This window comes from Adiantum capillus-veneris, chromosome 2, assembly GCF_014529385.1.
Source record: "Adiantum capillus-veneris isolate H3 chromosome 2, ASM1452938v2, whole genome shotgun sequence".
NCBI lineage: Eukaryota > Viridiplantae > Streptophyta > Polypodiopsida > Polypodiales > Pteridaceae > Adiantum > Adiantum capillus-veneris.
In genome coordinates, this window is record NC_140932.1 from 86,312,053 (window position 1) to 86,331,599 (window position 19,547).

Here is a 19,547-nt window from a genome sequence, read left to right on the forward strand (position 1 = left end):
AAACTCTCATTGGACCCCTTTGCCTCCTAGCCAATAGGAATCAGGCAAGCCATTGGGCTGTTGAATGCTCATTGGTCCCCTTGGGAGGCTGTATAATAGTCTTCTAGAGAGCTTAATTCTTATCGGTTCTTTTATTAAGTGTTTTTAAATTAATTAAACTAGATTTAATCTAGCCTAATTATCATTGGTCCACCTCCAAGGCCATCCAATAGGAATTGCGTACACCTTGTGGGCATCTGGGCTAGGGAGCTGACATGTGTCCCTCATTCCCTTTGTGTAAAGGGATCTTGTGTGTGTGTGTGTGAGTTTCTCTCTCATCCCTTACTTGCAAGGATCGCCCCCTCCTATGTAGGGATTGATAAAGACTTTTTGTGACACACACTAAGCATCCAATTTCCCTAGTGTTTGGCCTTTGGACACAACCTTTGAATTTTGGAAGTCTTAATCGGCTGAACATTAGGGTCTTTTAAGCCCATTGTTGCACATTGCTCTTTTCTAGATGGCCCCCCCTTTGGATCCCTATTTTCCTTCCTTTGGATCCCTATTGTGGTTGGTCTGCTAGCTTAACCAATATTCTAGCTTTTTCTCCCCTAGCACTTCCCCATATTAAATGATCAGTTTAACATGAGAAAATCTTTTAGGAGAATTAGATATTGATTATTATGACAATCATGGTAAAGCCTTTCCTTTGATCCAAGTGAGATTGGGTGGTTAGATCCAAATGTTGTCTCACCTCCTATGGTTATATTTACTGCTCCTAACATGCCATGGAGTTTATGGCCTATTCTTGTTCCTAAAGCTCACTTGTCAAAGCTCATTGGTTTGATTAGTGACAAAATAAAAATGGTATTTTGGAATCACATTTGGGCCATATTTCAATGGAAGACTTACTATTTGGAGGAAAAATAGTATTCTAAGGTTCATTTAGAATTTGCAACTGGTCAATAAGGTAAAAATCTACAATGTAGGTACAGGTCCCAATTGTGGATGAGTTTGTTGAGAAGCCTTTGTGGGAAGTGCTATATATTCTATGTGTGATCTCTACTCAGGATACCACAAGTTTCACTTTGTTTTGGAGAGCAAGGATATTATTGCAATGTGCACACCTCTTGGTTTGGTAAGAATGTGCACTCTACCAAAGGATGCTACTAACTATGTAGTTTTTTTGTTTTTAGAGTGAGCTAGATACTTTGACACGTGAGTGTCCATGAGTGGTTTTTGTTTCATGCTCAGTAGCTTATGTATATTGTGGTTGAGAAACCTACTGTGGACACTTCTAGTTGTGACGCTGAGTACATGGCAGTCTTTACAGCTATGGTTGAGTGTGTATGGCTCAGATGCCTTATGAATGATTTCGGTGTTGAAGAGGACACTGCCAACATCATCTACATTGATAGTCAGCACGCATTGGTAGTTGCTAGAAACCCAATTATTCATGCTCACACAAAGCACAATGAGGTGCATTACCACTATGTAAGGGAGAGACTCTCAACAGGAGATATTAGCTTGGCTTATGTGCCAACACAGGACAACTTCGCAGATCTTTTCACAAACACTACAACAAAAAAAGGTGTCATCGACGCAGATATTGCCGCACTACGTCGCTATGTGCATCGATATCCGCGTGCTTGTGAACCTGTCGCTATTTGCGACGCAGATATAGACGCAGATAGCGACGACCATAACAGAAAAACTTTTTCTTGGGCAGAGGATAGGTAGCCTGGCCTGTGCCCAATTAAAAGATGGACAAAGACATAGCCAAACTTCATGCCCTCTGCCCAAGAAAGCGAGCAGCACCAAAATCAACCATGCTCCCACGCGCATAAATTTCGGCAGTGTTCCCTTTGTTTTTACATAAACTTTTCAAAAAAAACCATATCATGTATACGCCTCCTACATGCTATCCATGTAGGATCTCACATGAGATTTAAGGCCAATGAAAGACAAGTACCATACCAACTGAAAAGCATAACCATAATGCAGATAACCATAACCATAAACAAAATTAACAATAACCAGAAAGTTAAACATAACCTGAACCATAACTATATCTATACAAGAATAGGAGAAATAACCATGTCTATACAATGACAATGACAATAATCATAACCATAAGGGAAACAATAACTGTCTGTACAAAAAAGAGACACAGAAGCGTGTTTGTGTCTCACAAAGCATATATATGAAATCCTGTCCACTAATGACTAGGCGTTGCAACCTGCATATAGGACAACTCACAAAATTAGTATGGATATTACTTCACATATACTTAATTAAATCAACTCACACATATTAACGTCTCACCTCAAGCGATCAGCGAGACTGTAAGGCCTCCCAGTCTACAGGCTCTCCTGAAGCTTCAAGATCATTCAGTACTTCATAAATACCTCTGCGATATCCATCTAACTCCTCCTGGCGTGACGGAGCTCGATGCATCGCAAGATTCTACGTTTATACAAAAATCAAAGTAATAAGAATACATGATTCATCACGTTTTAAAAAACGCCATAGTTAAGATTGGATTAGAAACTCACAAACTCATAGCGAAAGGTGTCGAAACCTCCGCTGCCAAGATGAGATGTCCCCTGGTCATCTGTCGTACCTACGCGGCCTCACGCTGCTATCTGAACCGCGTGTCCGATGTCCGCTCATTCTCCCAGATCTGCAGCCACGTCTCGTGTGGGATGCCCGAAGGCTTCGGCGAGCCGGTCCTGAAAGCCTTCCGAGATGCATCTCATCGATGTTTCACGGTGTCCCATGCAACAACCTTGATCCACCTCCTAGGAACAACGGAAGAACTCGGAGCAGGCTGGTACTCTCTCAGGATGGTCTCCACTATGTAATTGACTTTGTCCCCATCCTGATCACCCCAAGATGTCAGAAGGCTGGTCGAAAACTGTAGCTCCGCGAGCTGGCGAATCCACTGTCGCATCTCAGTCCCGACTCTATCCATGTCAACAGAACCATCTGCCTGTAGAGTATAGAGCTTGGAGACACTAGGATCGTGTGCCCCCCAAGGTGTCCGAGGTGTTCCAAGGGGTGTCTCGAGAGGTGTGCCTGGGTAGGACGAGGATCGTGAGCGAGGAGGGGTCGAAGCATCTGTGGACCCTCCTCCACAGCAACCACCACCTCCACCTGAGGGTCGCCGAGATCAGTGAGTGCGCCTGTGCTGCGGAGATGAGGACGTACCCGCCCCTGTCCCACCCCTAGGTGTCGAAGCGGCCGTGATGGGAGAAGCAGGCGTCGTACCCATAGGCGTTCTCCCCCTTGTAGGCGTTCCCCCCCTAGGCGTCGGACCCTCCGGTGTGAAGCCCGGAGACGTAGTACTCGTGCCTTTGGCTACCCAGTACTGAGAAGCCTCTGCCATCTGAGCAGGCATCATCCGTGTAACGAAGCCCATGAATGCATCTGCACTCATGGAAGCGGGATCTGGAATCCGGTATGCCATACTAAAGTCCTGCACAAAGAAAGTAAAATAAAGCGTCAGAACACAATTGTTTAAATTAACTTTAAGCTTAATTTTAAATCAACGTCTTCACACAAACACTTATAGGCCTAGGCCTCAACAAGTGAGGCATCATCGATAAGATCTTGCACCGTATCATCGTCTATCTCTAATTGTAAACATAACTCTACCCCAACTCATTCTGGCAGATTGTCTTCATCCATTGCATCTTCATCTACAAGTGTCAATTCTGGCTCGTCTGCGTCATCCCTCGTATATCTGTCAGCTTCCTCTGCCATACCTTCGTCCATCTCATCTAATGTCACAGTAGTATGGACGTCATCTGACTGACTTTCCTCTAGGAGATCTTGCCCTTCAAATAATTGTTTATTTCTTGGAGCAACCTGAACCACAAACCACCATTGTCGCTCTCGAGGGTCCGATACAAAGACCACTTCCTCGCAATGTTCGGGGAGAGCGAATGTGTCGCTCGCATCTGTCCAAATCTTTGTAGAATCTATTTGCAAAAGTTTGTTTCCATCTCTGCGTACCGTTGCATTGTTACCATAAGTAATCACCTTGAACCACTTCACATCCAACAAAAACATCTCAAACCGCTTGAAGCTTACTTTCAGGATATCTGACACCAAACCACAGTAATCGAGGTCCTTCTCTTTTGCATGAAACTAACCATTACCCCACTGTCAAACGTGTTTCTTCTGCTGTCAATTTGTTATGTTCTGAAATGCTTTCCATGCGACCACAGCGCCATGTATGTCTGATACTTCCAGTCACATCCAATAGCCAGCTCTTCCTCTTCTAGAGATATGGGTTCTCTGATCTGTCGAGCTGCTCTCATTGTCTTGTCCAACCATGCCGTTGTAGGAAATTCAGGTAGAGGAGTGAGATAGTCTGGCAAGGGTAAGCCTCTAGTCGTTCGACTTCGCCTGAAATCCTATCTCTCCCTATTGCGTCTCTCTTTCTCTTCTTCGTACCTTTCAAGCCATTTTTGCATTGGCGCTGAATTTAGTATACAAAACTTCATGATCTTTTCTCGCATGGCCAGGTTCATTTTCTTCGGCACCCCTTGCCCTTGCGGCTCCTCTCCCACCAATCTTGCATCCTCCTCATCGCTCCACAGTCGAGGCATTTCTGGGTTAGAAACGGATAGAAATTCGGTCGTCAATACAAGAGACTCTTGCACCAGCCATCCTTCTGCCATGCTCCCCTCTAGACGCGCTTTTTGGCGAACAAAACCCTTAAGTTTTTTCATGAACCACTCTAGAAAGAACATCCAACGGCTGTGGACTGTACCTGCCACTACAACCTCATCTACTACATGGACGAGCAAGTACATTTGGATAGTTAGGCAGCTCATGGGTAGATACTTCTCAATCATGCAAACTGACTCAATGGAGTTAGCCCTTGTGACTGCAATAGATTCCTCCCGTATCTCCTTGGAAGAGATCCACCGCACTAGCTCTGAAATCTTGTATATGCAGGTCCTCACTTCCTCCGTTAAACACCCCTTGATCGCAATTGGAAGAATGAATTGCAAGAACTTATGGCAGTCTTGCGATTTCAATCCTGACAGTTGATCGTCACGGGTGAATGCTGTCTTGAGACATCGCATATATCCTGTTGGCGTCCTGAACTCTGAATCACCCTTTTCTCTCTTTGTTTTTCAGCAATACCCATGGCGCTCTTGGAAGTTTTGTTTGGCCAGCTGAATTGGTGAAAGGCCATAGCTCTGGCATCTTTCCAACTGACTGCAAATCATCTCGTGAAGCTCGATTGTCTTTCATTCCCATGATTGTCTTCCAGAGGAGCTCTCCCACATTCTTGAATATATGCATTGGATCCAGCAAATGGTTAATTAGTAGATCACCCCAGTACGGCAACGTATGGAGAATGGACAAACGTTTCATTCTTGGAACAGGTTTCCCCTCATGTTTTTCCCATTGGCGACGCCACTCTTGTACATGCATAGGACGACATTCGACGCGACCAAGCTGACCTTTGCGCAAGTGATGGCCATCTGGAAGATAACGATGGTGGCCTTGATAAATTGTCTTTCGAAGAGAGGGAGAATAGCGCACATCCAAAGACTGCCCGCAAATTGGACATGCATTGTATCCCGAAGTTGTTAGCCCTGCATATATTAAAGCATGAATCAGGCCAAGGCAAAGGGCTTGCGAATAGGGAGAATTTTGTAAATCAATAACCATTACTAGAAGCTTCTCCATATCCTGGCCAATCATGCATAGTCCACATAAGAAGTCCATGGATCCTTGCATGCTGTTGTCCTACTGGTTCAACCGCATCTGCTATGTCGATCCCATGCCATAACTCCTAGAGCTCGTCAACTAGTGGAGCTAGATAAACATCCATGTTTTTTGCCTTGAGCTTACCAGGTACAATCAAGCTTAATATCAAATGACCCTTCTTGATGGCAAGCCACGGCGAGAGGTTGTAATTGATAAGGCACACAGGCCAAGTGCTCCATGACGAGCTTCTCAAGCCAAATGGATTGACTCCATCCATTGCCATGCCCAAACGCAAATTGCGTGGTTCACTCTTAAAATGTGGCCAGGTATCTTCAATGTGCCTCCAAGCCTTTGAATCCGCGGGCACCCTAAATGTTGCGTCAGTGGATCTATTCGTAGAATGGCACCGCATCAACTTTGCAATGGAACCACAACGAAACATGCTTTTTATCCTAGGAATAATAGGGAAATGCCGCAACACTTTAGCTGGCACTGTCTCGCCAACTGCATCTTGTTTGTAGCGCATTGCTCCGCACTTAGGACACGATAGACAATCTGCGAATTCATTGCGAAAAGAATGCAATCATTTGGACATGCATGAATCTTGTTGTAGTCCAAGCCAACTGAGGTCAGAAGTTGCTTTGCGTCTGGCCTGGAGGGGGCCATTTCATTGCCAGCCGGGAGAAGTTGCTTCTGCAATAACCTGTTTAAGCCACATTAAATTAAAAAGCTCTCCGAGCACATCACCGTTGCAATAGGAAAATCCCTTTTGTAAATTACGTACCTAAACAAAGCAGTGACGCTTGCATCTGACCACTCATACACTGACTAAAGATTAAAAAATGCCAGACAAGTACGAAGCACAGATATTTTGGCGCCTTCATAGATTAGTTTACGTGCCAACTTCCTCAACATGTCTTCAGGAGATAGGCGCACGGCTTCTGGTGCTACTTCGTTCGCGTTCTCCTCGCTTGTCTGGAAGAAGGCATCCAGCATCTTCTCCATGCCGTCGTCTTTTGTTTGTAAGCCCTTTTCTGCTTCCATTCGTGGCTCTATATTGGTTGGACCTTCACACATAATCTTTTTTCTCTCTCTCTCTCTCAGATGTAAGTGCTATGTCGCAAAAATCAATGCCCGTTCCGTAGGAGTCGTATCACAGATTTTGTACGGTTTCTCTAGCAAACTCTCCGTACTTGTGCACATGCTCATTACATATCCTACGCTTGTGCAGGATTTGATACTTGTAGAGCGTGCACGAGCATGCAATCTTTTCCTCCATGTTAGTTGATGACGTTGCCATCTACGATGATTATGAATGTTTTTTTAATATATATATATATATATATATATATATATATATATATACTCCTCACAATGTAAACTACCTCGCATTCTCTAGTCTTGCCCAATCTCTGTACACCTCGGTCCAGAGGTGTACGGAGATCAGGACCACTGGGTCAAAATCTCATCTTTATTGGTCAAATCCTATATGGGTAGACACATACGTGCCCTCCCAGGTGTACATGGCAATGCATGTAGTAGGGAAAACCCCTTTGCCTCTTTTAGTTCCATAGTTTCTTCTCTGTCTACGTACCCTATCTCTCGTTCTCTCTCTCTCGATCTCGCTCTCTCTCTCTCTCTCTCTCTCTCTCTCTCTCTCTCTCTCTCTCTCTCTCTCTCTCTCTCTCTCTCTCTCTCTCTCGATATCACTCTCGCTAGCTATCTCTCTTTCTCTCTCTATTTCCCTATTTTCCTATCTCTCTCTCTCTCTCTCTCTCTCTCTCTCTCTCTCTCTCTCTCTCTCTCTCTCTCTCTCTCTCTCTCTCTCTCTCTCTCTCTCTCTCTCTCTCTATATATATATATATATATATATATATATATATATATATATATATATATATATATAAAACTCTCTTTCTCTATCTCTCTATTTCCTATCTCTCTCTCTCTCTCTCTCTCTCTCTCTCTCTCTCTCTCTCTCTCTCTCTCTCTCTCTCTCTCTCTCTCTCTCTCTCTCTCTCTCTCTATTGATCAGACGAGCGACTGAGCTAGGGAGATCTAGACGCCCACAACTGCGGAGGACTACACAACATCGACAGAGGCTGCATCAGAGGATCTAGCTAGGTCACTTAGGCTCGACATGCACAACGCTCGGTCAGACTACTAACCATGGAGGAGATTGATGAGATCCGCCAGCGAAAGATGTTGGATCTCCTATGATCTACCTATCCCACCTAGCTGGTTTAGCCGTTTAGTCCACACCCAACAGTTTAGGATTCCGTAATATTTTATTTTTTCATCTTCTTACTCTGACTTTGTATCAGATCCATCACATTGTAACTTTCTTGTCGCATGTCTCATAGGTCACTTTGGCCTTTCGAAGAAGTTAATGTAACATTTCATTTCATATCTCTCTTTAATTTTAATTTCCTAAGCATACATTAATTCTCTCTCTCTCTCTCTCTCTCTCTCTCTCTCTCTCTCTCTCTCTCTCTCTCTCTCTCTTTCCTACACACACACACACCACTCTCTCTTTCTCTCTCTCTCTCTCTCTCTCTCTCTCTCTCTCTCTCTCTCTCTCTCTCTCTCTCTCTCTCTCTCTCTCTCTCTCTCTCTCTCTCTCTCTGTTTCCTACACACACACGATGTAGAGAGAGAGAGAGAGAGGGAGGGATTGGGGGGGGGGGGGGGTCGCGGAGATGGACATAATACCTGCGCAGCAGGTTTTGGCCAAGATCTCAGCAGGCGAAAATGGCCCCTGCGCGCGGGTTTCGCTTTTTTTCCCAAAAAAATTTTGCGTCGCTATACGCGTGGATATACGCGTGGCAAATAAAGCTTTTCCACACGTATATCGACGCACACTGCGATGCATATATCGACACGTATAGCGACGCAAGCTAATTACGTCGATATACACGTGGAAAAGCATGGCCGTCGATATATACGGGTCGATATCTTCATGTAGTGTTGTAGTGAAAGGCATTGTCTTGTGAGAAGTTTGAAGCTTTCCGTAAAGTTTTGGGCTTACTTCTCTTTGTGGAATGATCCTCTCCTTAGGACATGTCACTTTCCTGTACTTTATGTGCTAGCTCTCATTCATCGCATCACTCCCAGGGGAGATTTGTTGCCATACACATGCTTTGAGCAGCAATAAAGGCCCGGTCAACTGCACGCTGTCTAGTCCCTTTGTTTTTTGGAAAGTGACTCTTGCAACAGTAATGTGCATAATGCATCAAACTTGACAACTTCAAGAGCCAAAGCATCAAGAACAGTCTGTACAAGGGAACTGTCTGAAATGACTTCCCCTGTAGAAATAAGTTTATCATTGATATCCTTGACACCAACAAGGAAAGTGTCCGGCATGTCATCTTCCTCATGCATAATCTTGGACTCTAGCTCTTTACGCAGGAATGCAACTTTTGCCTCATTGCGACTTGCATAAAGACCAACGAAAATATCCCAAACCTATTTTGCAGATTTTGTTGACCGAATGTGAGGAGAAAAGTGTTCTTCACAGACAACACAATCAATGCATGCGCTTGCGCATCTTTTACATCCCAATGAGCTTGCTCAACTGTAGGCAAAACAATTCTAGCAGTAGCAATCCTACCACCAAAACCTGCAACATCCTCAACATCGCCTACATCCTCAGAACCAGGACGTACATCAATGCCCTGCACAATGTTCCAAACGCCCTTTGACACAAGGACATTTTGCATCATGTAAGCCCACATCGGGTAATTTTCCCTATCTAATCTATCCTTAGCAACAAACATCTTGAACACATTTGTGTTGTTGTCGGCCATGGTGAATTCTTGTACCTAATGTGAAAATTGTCCGAAAAGAGGAGAAACGAAGCGAGAACAATACGTTCTATATAGCAAAAACTGTAGAATACTGAAAGGGACCTGTTGTGCAGAAAATAGTACTGACAAAAATCTACACAAAATGACAAAATTGCATGCATACTACTACTTGTAGTGGAAAGCTCTAAAATATTTGTCGACCTATGTATGCTCGCCAAAGCTCACAAAAATCAAAGAAAGTGAGCAGGCATTTGCTGGAGTTGCTAGCGACTAAGCCCGAGAGGATGCAATCTGCTTTGATAGCAATTGTTGGAATTAGGATTGCAAGAAAACACACAGCTTGGAGAAGATGAAGGAAGTTCAAGGCACACAATAGAGAGTGTATTACTTAGCGTGAAATGGAAAGATTAGATATCCCTAGAGTGATGGGCGTATATACAATCCATGAGGGAAAAAGCCTCCTAACGGGGGAAAAAATGCCTCGGCGTTCCTAAGTGTGTTCACACGCATTACTACCACATGGTAACAATGGGGTGACTTGCAAACCGGGCAGGAGAGCTGCAGTGTGGCTACATGCGACCAAGCTCTTAATGTTATCTCAATCTATAGCGTGGGGGCCTAAATATGGTGATCACATGAGTTTATAACCACTATAGCGTTGTGCTCTCAATGGTGCTTCCCAATGAGACAACCAAAGAATGTAAAGTAGGATGTTGAGACCAAATTTATAGAGCTTAGACACATAGTTTACACCTGTGTAAAATAAAAAACGCTTAGAAAAGATGCAAGGAACAAAGATGCATCGCCCATCTACAAAAAAAATCCTTATTTTGTGTTTCATGTTGTAATGGACTACCAAGATTTTCTAGAAATTTCATTATTTGATACAAACAAAAAACTAGTAGAATGGCTGAAATTCTTCCTAAACTCACCCAAATGTCATCCAATATCCGAAGACCTTGCCTATCCATTTGGATAGTTGAAAACAAAGTATGTCTGGCTCTCATCTTCTCTAAGGACTTCTTTAGAGGGAGAAAAAGAAAGAAAAACTTTTTGGAATGCTCTCTCTCTCTCTCTCTCTCTCTCTCTCTCTCTCTCTCGGGAGGTGTTTCAATGTATTAGTGTTGAAAGGTCAATTTAGAGCTCGTGTTGTTGAGTACTTGTGGGGCTTAGAGCGCTTAGAGGGCAACGAGGTTTTTGGAAAGGGGCTTAGAGGGAAATTCATCACTCATGCCCAATTGATGCAGGTAGTGGTCACACTACATGGGTAATATATAAGTACTGAAAGAGTGAGTTAGAGTTGGGTGTCGCTATGAGCACTTGTGGGGCTCAAAGGGCAATGCATCGCTCATGCCTTACACTAGCTACATAAGATTATTCTATTGGCATTTTTGGCACCATATGTTGCCAGAAGTTTACAGCTATGGTTCCAATAGGTGATAACTTGTCAATAAATGGATGCACTACAAAAGGCCGTTTGCAACTGTCTTTGCTCTCTCTCTCTCTCTCATGATTCATTATTAAAAACATGTCAAAACTTGTGCAAATTCATGGACCTCTTGTGGTTTAGTTTGTAGGAGATAAAACACAATTACAAGCATTAGGTGAGTGTGTAGTGTTCGACTCTAGCCTAGATAAATGGCACTTTGAGTGAATCAATGGAACTACATGAGCAAACACAGGTCTATGTTTGACACTGGCCCAATTTGTATGGTGTGGGGGGCTAAAGATGGTGATCAAGAATTTTATCCCCACTAGAACAAACCAATATAGCATTTTGCTCTCGATTGTGCATCCCATTGAGACAACAAAAGCATGTAAAATAGGATGCTGAGACCAAATTTAGAGAGCTCAGACACATTGTTTACACCTTAAAAAAATTTAATGAACACTTAGAAAATAAGTAAGGAACGAAGATGCATCGCCCATCTCCATAAAAATTCCTCAATTTTGCTGCATGTTATGATGGACTTCCATATCAACTTTTAAAGTCCTTGATCAATTTGTCAACCCAACACACAATTTGTCAACCCAACACACATCAAAGGAAAATGAATGACCACAATTAAGCTCTTCAATCTAAGATGATTAGCATAATGGAACTCTCTTATTGACAAGATTTTTGAGATATTTCATTGTTTAATGCAAACAAAAACTAGTAGAATGGCCAAGTTTCTTCCTACACTCTCCCAACTGCAGTCCAATAACCTTGCCTATCTATTTGAACTGTTACAAACAAAGTACACAAAATGGGCAAATACATTATAATGGCCAAATTTCTTCCTACACTGTCCCAATTGTAGTTGAATGTCTGGAGTAAAACCTTGCCTATCCATTTGAACGATTAAAAAACAAGTATGTCTAGATATCATCTTCTCTAAGGCCTTCTTTAGCATGCAAAAAAAAAAAAAAAACTTTTAGGACTACTTACGTTGATGTTCTCTCTCTCTCTCTCTCTCTCTCTCTCTCTCTCTCTCTCTCTCTCAAATCTTTTTCTAGAATACATTGTTATATACATGCTTGTTTACGTAGTCTTTCCCTCCCGCCTATAAGGCATCAATATACCTGTGCATCTTATTTTGCATAGATCTTGGCAATGACATATAGTCTTCTTTAAGCATGCTCTCTCTCTCTCTCTCTCTCTCTCTCTCTCTCTCTCTCTCTCTATATATATATATATATATATATATATATATCTATGTATCTATCTATCTGTGTGTGTGTGTGAGGGTGAGGTAGTTCAATATTTAAGTGTTGAAATGCGGATTTAGAGCCCTCTATGGATGAGCACTTCTGGGGCTTAGAGGGCAACATCAGGCCCCACTAATGCAAGTAGTTCTCACACTACATGGGGTGCTTTCTAGCTAAATTATTACATAAGGTGATTGTGCTATCCGTTTTGGTGCCATATGTTGCTATAATTGTACACCTATGGTTCTAGCTTGTTAATAATGGATGTGCTACCAAAGGCCGTTTGCAATCGCCTCTTTGTAGGAGATTCACACACACACAAACGCACACAGACTAGATTCATATCTAGAGTTTAGGTTAGCTCTCTCTTTAGCTCTCTCTCTCTCTCTCTCTCTCTCTCTCTCTCTCTCTCTCTCTCTCTCTCTCTTATGATTTCACTTAAAACATGTCAAACCTTTTCCCGTTTGATATCCCTTCCGAGGTTTTCTTTGTAGGAGATAAAACACAATTACAAGCATCAGGTGAATTTGTAGTGTTAGACACAATCTTAGATAAATGGCATTTGCTACCACTTTGATTGAATTAGTGTAACTACATGAGCAAACACATTGGGCAATGCATCGCAGATGCCCCGGGTCCTTTTTGGGTAAATCAGCTATTTGTTGGCATTGTTGGCGCCATATGTGGCTATAATTTTACAACTATGGCTCGAATCACTGATAGCCCATCAATAAATGGATGCGCTGCAAAAGGCTATCTTCTATCACCTCTTTGTAGTGGTCACAGTGTCTCGATGGTGCCCTTGTAGGGTTGTAAGCAAGACATGTGATGGCTTTCGTCAATTGCTGTAGAGCATTGAGTTCCCGTAACCACTTGGTGGGACAAGACTCTTAGTGCCCATTTTGGTGGCAAAATGTTTCTTTTGCGGACATGATGTAAGAACATAAACTGGAATGGGTTTTCTGGAAAGGGGCACACATTACCCGAATTTGGATAGCGGCTCTCTAATTCGTATATAAGCGCTGAAAGTCCTGTTGTTGTGACCAAATAATTTTGTGGGTAAAATTAGATTGTTTTAGCAATGAAGAGACAGCGACGTTGTGACGAGCAACGGCAACTAACGCCAACGGCAGGAGCAAGTTGTATTGGAGCCATAGGCGGCGCGCATCACGTAGCATCATCGAGTAGCAGTGCCAGTGCCAATGGCGGACACGATGATGCTGAGAACGCTGATCTGCTCCGCTTGCGTGCTAATGGCGGACATGATGATGCGGAGAACGCTGATCTGCTCCCCAATGCCTTGACAGAGGCCATTCACCCGCTCTCGCAACTCAAGAGACAACCTCACCCGTGAGTACCCCACTTTTCATTTCTAATCTTCAGAAATTAAACGCAACACTCTCTCTCTCTCTCTTTCTTTCATTACTCATTAACAGAAACATGACAAACCTTTTGCAGATTCATGGCCCTACCTTGGTTTTACTTCCTAGTCCGAGATAAAAGACAAGTACAAGCATCCTGTGAGTTTGCAGTGTTCGACCCAAGCTTACATGAATGGCACTTGCTACCACTTCCAGTGGATCAGTGCAACTACATGAGGCAACACATGTCTATGTTTGACGCTGGCCCAATCTGTAGTGTGGGGGGCTTATTGTGTTGGGAGAATATTCGTTATGGGTTAATGATGCGCCACCTTGTCTTGAGCAACATATTTACTGGCGACAAGGCATTACTGGACGTCTCTTGTTATGATTCCACACTTGGACTGATTGTGCGTTGTCGCCTAGAAAAGGATGAAAATAGTGGTGATATTAACCTTATCTTTTTCCGCTCTCCATGTAATGGTGTAACCATAGAGCATTACACAAATATAAGCCCCCTTATATGCCACCAAGAAGAAGGTTCCTCTTTGCAATTGAAGTCATTGGCAATGTACTTGACAGATAAGAAGTCACTGCAATGGGACTCCAACATTGGACCGTCTTACCTCCCTAATTTGTTTTACTACTATCAAGGTACACTTGCCTTTCTCTCGGACACTTTCCATCGACGTCGCCCAAAAATCTTGCCTAACTTATTGTTGTTCGATGCGACACAATGGAGGCAAGTGTGCATGCCTACATTTAGCGCATCCATCAAAGTTATGCTAGAAACCAACTATGAGATTGTTCAAATGGATGAGGAACTCCTCTTACTAGTGGTTACAAGGGATCCGTACCTCACAAAGAGGCAGTATATGTGTACCAATACAAGTTTGCAGACCAAAGGTGGAGTCCTTTGCCTCTCTTCACAACGCCGATAATCCCCATTCCTAAGTCAATCTCTCGTGGCATAAGCTTCAATGCTGTTGCGCGAGGTGGACTGCTCATTCTCAGCATACAGGAAATGAATTTCATATGCAGCTTGAATTCAAACACTTGGAGAAATCTACCCCCTTGCTATAATCCTAGAACTGGCTCACCAATCCTAATTTCTAAGGTGGCATGTGCCTTAGATCCAATTAAGTAGGCCTGCAGAGAATGTTTTATTCTGCAGTTTTTTTGGATTGAATCATGAGGATGCTCATGAGTATTTTACAAATACGCTGAATAATTTATTAACGTGGTGTTTGAATATAATCTTGAGAAGAAAATGTTTTGGTGTTAAATAAAAGAATGGTATGTATAGTTAGCTCCTTGAAGCTGCTCTTTCATTTCATGCTCACCAACGTTCTCGCTAAAGATTCTTCAATGATATAATCAAGAATATTTTAAAAATTTCTCATGTAGGAATATTCTTCGATGACTTTCTCAGTGTTTTTCATACAATGCATAGCATCATGAGCTTCTGCTCGAGAGGCGCCGCATACCTAGCTAGGTACGATTGAAGGCATGGGACCGCCGGCCCCCCTCTCTGACGAAGACTACAAGAAGTGAGTCGAAAGTGGGTGAGGCTCGGCTTCCCCATCACCGGCCCGTACGAACCACAACAATCCACAAAGTAGCAGTACACTCGCGACAGGTCAGTAAGCCATGTAGCATCAAGTTTTTTTCCTCGTGCAAAAGAACCATGACCCAACAAACAAGCCTGAACCAATCCAACTACAGCTAGAGTCCCACGAATCCCTTCTGCAAGATCTATAGCTCACTAGCTAGAAAGGCCTGTTGCTGAAATTTAGAGTGAGGGTGCCACGAAGGCCATACTGAGCATTGCGCAGAGAGAGACAGAGAGAGAGAGAGAGAGAGAGGACGACAGTATTGAGGGAGTTAATCGCTGATGATTGATTACAATTATATAGGAGCGAAAAGGTGTGATTTGAGAGGGCGTGAGTTGGGGTTGTGCCCCTTGGGTTATGGGCGGCGGACAGATTTGCATGCCGATTAAGCTTGAACTCCAACAGTCCCCCTCAAGCGCAATCGTGGCATGAGCCGGATTTTATTTGACACTAGTATGGCCGGCCGCCCCCGGCAGCCTCTCTCTCACTCTCTCTCTCTCTCTATCAAAAAAATCACAATCTCTCTCTCTCTCTCTCTCTCAATGATGGACGCTAACTCTATATATCTGTTCCAGACAGATACAACATCGAACCTGTAGGTTGTGTCTGTAAACACCCAAGTCACCCTACTCTACAAGCGAAGATGAAGGCACCTATGTGCTCTCAACCTCCTGCAAGCCATGTCGACGACCATTGATTGGATGTAGCTATAGGCCGTCAAAACCCTCACTAGCTAGGCCCTAATTAATGGGCGATCCTACATCTTGTCGGGTGATCCGATTCCGATCAAGTCATCATCACCTACAACGACATCGAAGTATCGTAGGCTATGCATACAGAAGCATCCACTTTTAGTTCTCTAGATCCAGAAACTTATTGAGAGTTGTTTACTCTCTTTCTTTTTGGTATGTTGCAAGTAAAAGGATAGGCGTAACACACACACACACACACACACACACATGCACGCAAGTGCCTAGGCCCTACTCCCTCCCTCTAGGTGTCGCATAATGCGAAAGGACCCTTGAAATCATGCAACCTTCCTCATGTTCATGTAGAGGTTGCCTTGAATTCCTCCATACATCTATCTCGGGACTTGGGGCTCCTTTTATCCTTGTTTCAACTGACTACCCTCTCTAACGATAAACTTGTTGTTACTGGACGTAGACCTTGCGGCCATGCCATCTACCATCGTTTCTCCCCTCAGTGGCTCATGCCTCATGACCTCATTGAGAACTGGTGATGTGTTGTGCACCCATGCACCACACACATCCCTCGCCCATATTGCCAACTATATTGCTACACCACACACTCCACGTGGGCCTGAACCTACCTTCAACATTAGCCTAGTTTGAAATCACACGATTGGCATAAAATGTGTCAGGTATGTTTGAAGTGGTATATATCATAGTGGGGATTGTGTAACAAATTCGTGTAGTGGACTTAATATCATTGCTACGCGTGTTTTGCAGTTTATTTTACCGGTGGCCATTGAGGGATGTTTGTCTCTTGACGTCCCTACCACAATCTACAAACTTGCGAAGTTGGTGCAATGGATCTCACAAAAGGAGATCCATGTAAACTCCATATCATTCGCCAAACTAAATGTTGTGAAGGTTGTGTGCATATTTGAGAATCACTTTCCTACTACCATGCTAACCATTCAAGTGCATCTTCTTGTTCACATAGTTGATGAGGTGGAAATAGCTAGCACAGTCCATTGCAGATGGATGTTCTTTTTAGAACGTTTAATGAAAACGCTCAAGGGATATGTGCACCAGAAGGCACGTTCGGAGGGTAACATGGCAAAAGGTTGGCTAATATCAGAGTCCCTAGTTTACATTGGAGAGTGGCTAGAAAAATTTGATAAAGCCCGAGGCACGCTGTGGCGAACCATCAATGATGACCACATATCTGGGATTGTTATGTGCAACCTCGGTGTTGAGAAGAAGATGATAGAAGATCTAGAGGCTAAAATCAAATTGATTTTGCATGCTTCACAATCCAGTGATGCAAAAGTGGATTTCACAATACGAGGATGCAAAGCAAGAGAGACAAAGAGCACGGATTGAGTGGAGACGAGGAAGACAACCACCGATGCATTATATGGCGGGTCTGGAGAGCCTACCAACATTCATGAGATTAAGATGGTTGCACAACCAATTGAAAAGCGCACAACAGTGCGGTGAAGAAGTGACTGAGGAGGAGTGGGAGTACTCTCGGGGTTGCGCGACCAAGGTAAGTTTGAAATGTATGACTCACGGCTTTCTAGATGTTTGAACGGCCACTCATAGTCTTTGTTGGTTGTAGTATAATTCATACACAGCAGCATGGTGTAAAGGTCGACATTTTAGGGTGGAATGGATTGACAAAAAGCGTTTTACACAAGATTGTGCAATCATGGCAAAATTTGAACAGTCTAGTCGATGACGGTCCTCTGATGCAGATCCTGTGGTGGCGGAACTCACTTCGGCACGCAACAAAAGATTTTGAAAATCGATTATAGAGGATTTTTTGTGGACTTGTTCGACATGCAATGGTTCAAGATAAACATGGAGGGTCACAACACTACTGTGCGCAGAGGAGAGTCTGGTTTCCTTGAGGTGGATTCAAGTAAAACATGGACCGACTTAAGCGACACTTTCATACTACCCAGGCATTGTGAACAAGTAAATATGTAAATATTTAACATCCAATTTTAGAAGCTATGTGCCTGGAAGCACTCATGTAAGTTATGTGGCTCTGGCAGGTGGTATTTCATCCTAGAAAGTCTGCATCAAACTGGTGGTACATCATAGAGGTAGCCCCTCGTAGTGCACGGACGTATGAGGGTTACCATGTGTCAATCACAGCGGCATCAGTGGAGGAGATCGGAGAGGATGCTCGGTCAGAAGCCGCTGAGGTAGTGCTAGATAAGCATCAAGCTGCTACTCTCTATGGGATGCATGCAGAGGATCTACAGAATGAAACGGAGGACATTTGCCTAAACGGAGAACTCTATATAGACATAGGGAGTTATGCTGAGCTATGTGAGGGTGAGAGAGAGACCTCTTAAAGCCATGAACATTGTAATTCACCAATTTTGCTCTGTTCTATAATATATATTGTATTCACGTGTCTTTTTTCCATTCTTGTCTATATGCTATACTTGAGAAATTTAAATTGTGTTTAATCATCATCGCTTCCACTCCAAAGGGCAAATAGATCTTGCTCTTCTGATGAAGAAGCAGGAAGCGTGCATCACTACTCGCTAAGGTTTAATCTGAAGCTTGCTTGAACTCCCCGTCGTAGGAATCCCTTCCCCTTTATGAGTCCTCTCTCTGTCTCTCTACACAGTAATCCCTCCCCCTTTATGAGTCCTCTCTCTCTCTCTCTCTCTCTCTCTCTCTCTCTCTCTCCACAAGAATCCCCCCCCCCCCTATTATCTATAGTATACAATATAACTTGTCCAAATTTTCTTCTTCATTCAATATTAACATTAAATTTGTGTGTGTTTAATGCAAGTATGGATGATGATGAATTCCTTTCTTCTTTGTCACCCCAACAGAGGAGATGGTACAAGGAGCATCATCACTCTAGAGCATTTAGTGCGCTATGAGACTTCGGTGTCGACGAGACGATCTTCACACTCTTCTGAGCACCGTCACTCTAGTGGTGGCGGCGGCGATTGCTGTGGGGATGCCGTTGTTGATGCCTCGACACCTCTTCGTGTTCGACAAGACTCCTTACCTTTCCCTTCTTTGCCCGTCTCCACACTAGCCACAACCTCACCATCTACACCAAGTTTTGGGCGGCTATGAGCCATTCTTGGCTACACACCACTAGCTACTCCTTCGAGAGTCACCCCAGTCGACACTCCTCGCTTTGGGGCCCAGACTCCAGTGGAGACACCTGGCATCCGTACCCCCATCGAGACGCCACTAGAGACACCACTCGAGACCCCTACTGAGACACCCAGGTTCACGCGTCACAGGTGAGAGGACTTATCGTACTCGATCGACATTAGCGGCAGCATCATCTTGGATGACAAAGGCAAGAAGGTGATCTCGTGTATGCGCGGTCTTTTCTCTCAGGTGTTTTGACACTACATAGTAAACACGCGGAGTGAAGTGCCAAATGAATTAAAAGACAGAGTCATCAACATGCTTCATGACGAGTTTCTCGTGTCAAGTTGGGATGAGCGCTTCAATGAAGACCTGATCAAGGTTTGAATGTGCGAATACTGCAAGCGCAAGCGTTCTGAAGTACAAAAATCAATAAAGCATGGGTGGAACAAACCAGATTGGTTGGCCAAAGAAGATTGGAAGAATGCGAAGCGCGCAACACGCGAGAATCCTGACAAGTGGAAGCAACAAAAGGAGGCAGCCA

General features: G+C 43.7%; 1 pseudogene across 1 annotated transcript; it reads left to right on the forward strand.

The window, feature by feature from the left end:
- The first annotated feature begins 13,289 nt into the window (after window positions 1-13,289).
- On the forward strand, window positions 13,290-14,334 carry LOC147463118 (uncharacterized; annotated as a pseudogene). The gene is made up of 2 exons (XR_015190145.1): window positions 13,290-13,558; window positions 13,667-14,334. The product of XR_015190145.1 is annotated as an uncharacterized LOC147463118 (transcript).
- Window positions 14,335-19,547: the final 5,213 nt, after the last annotated feature.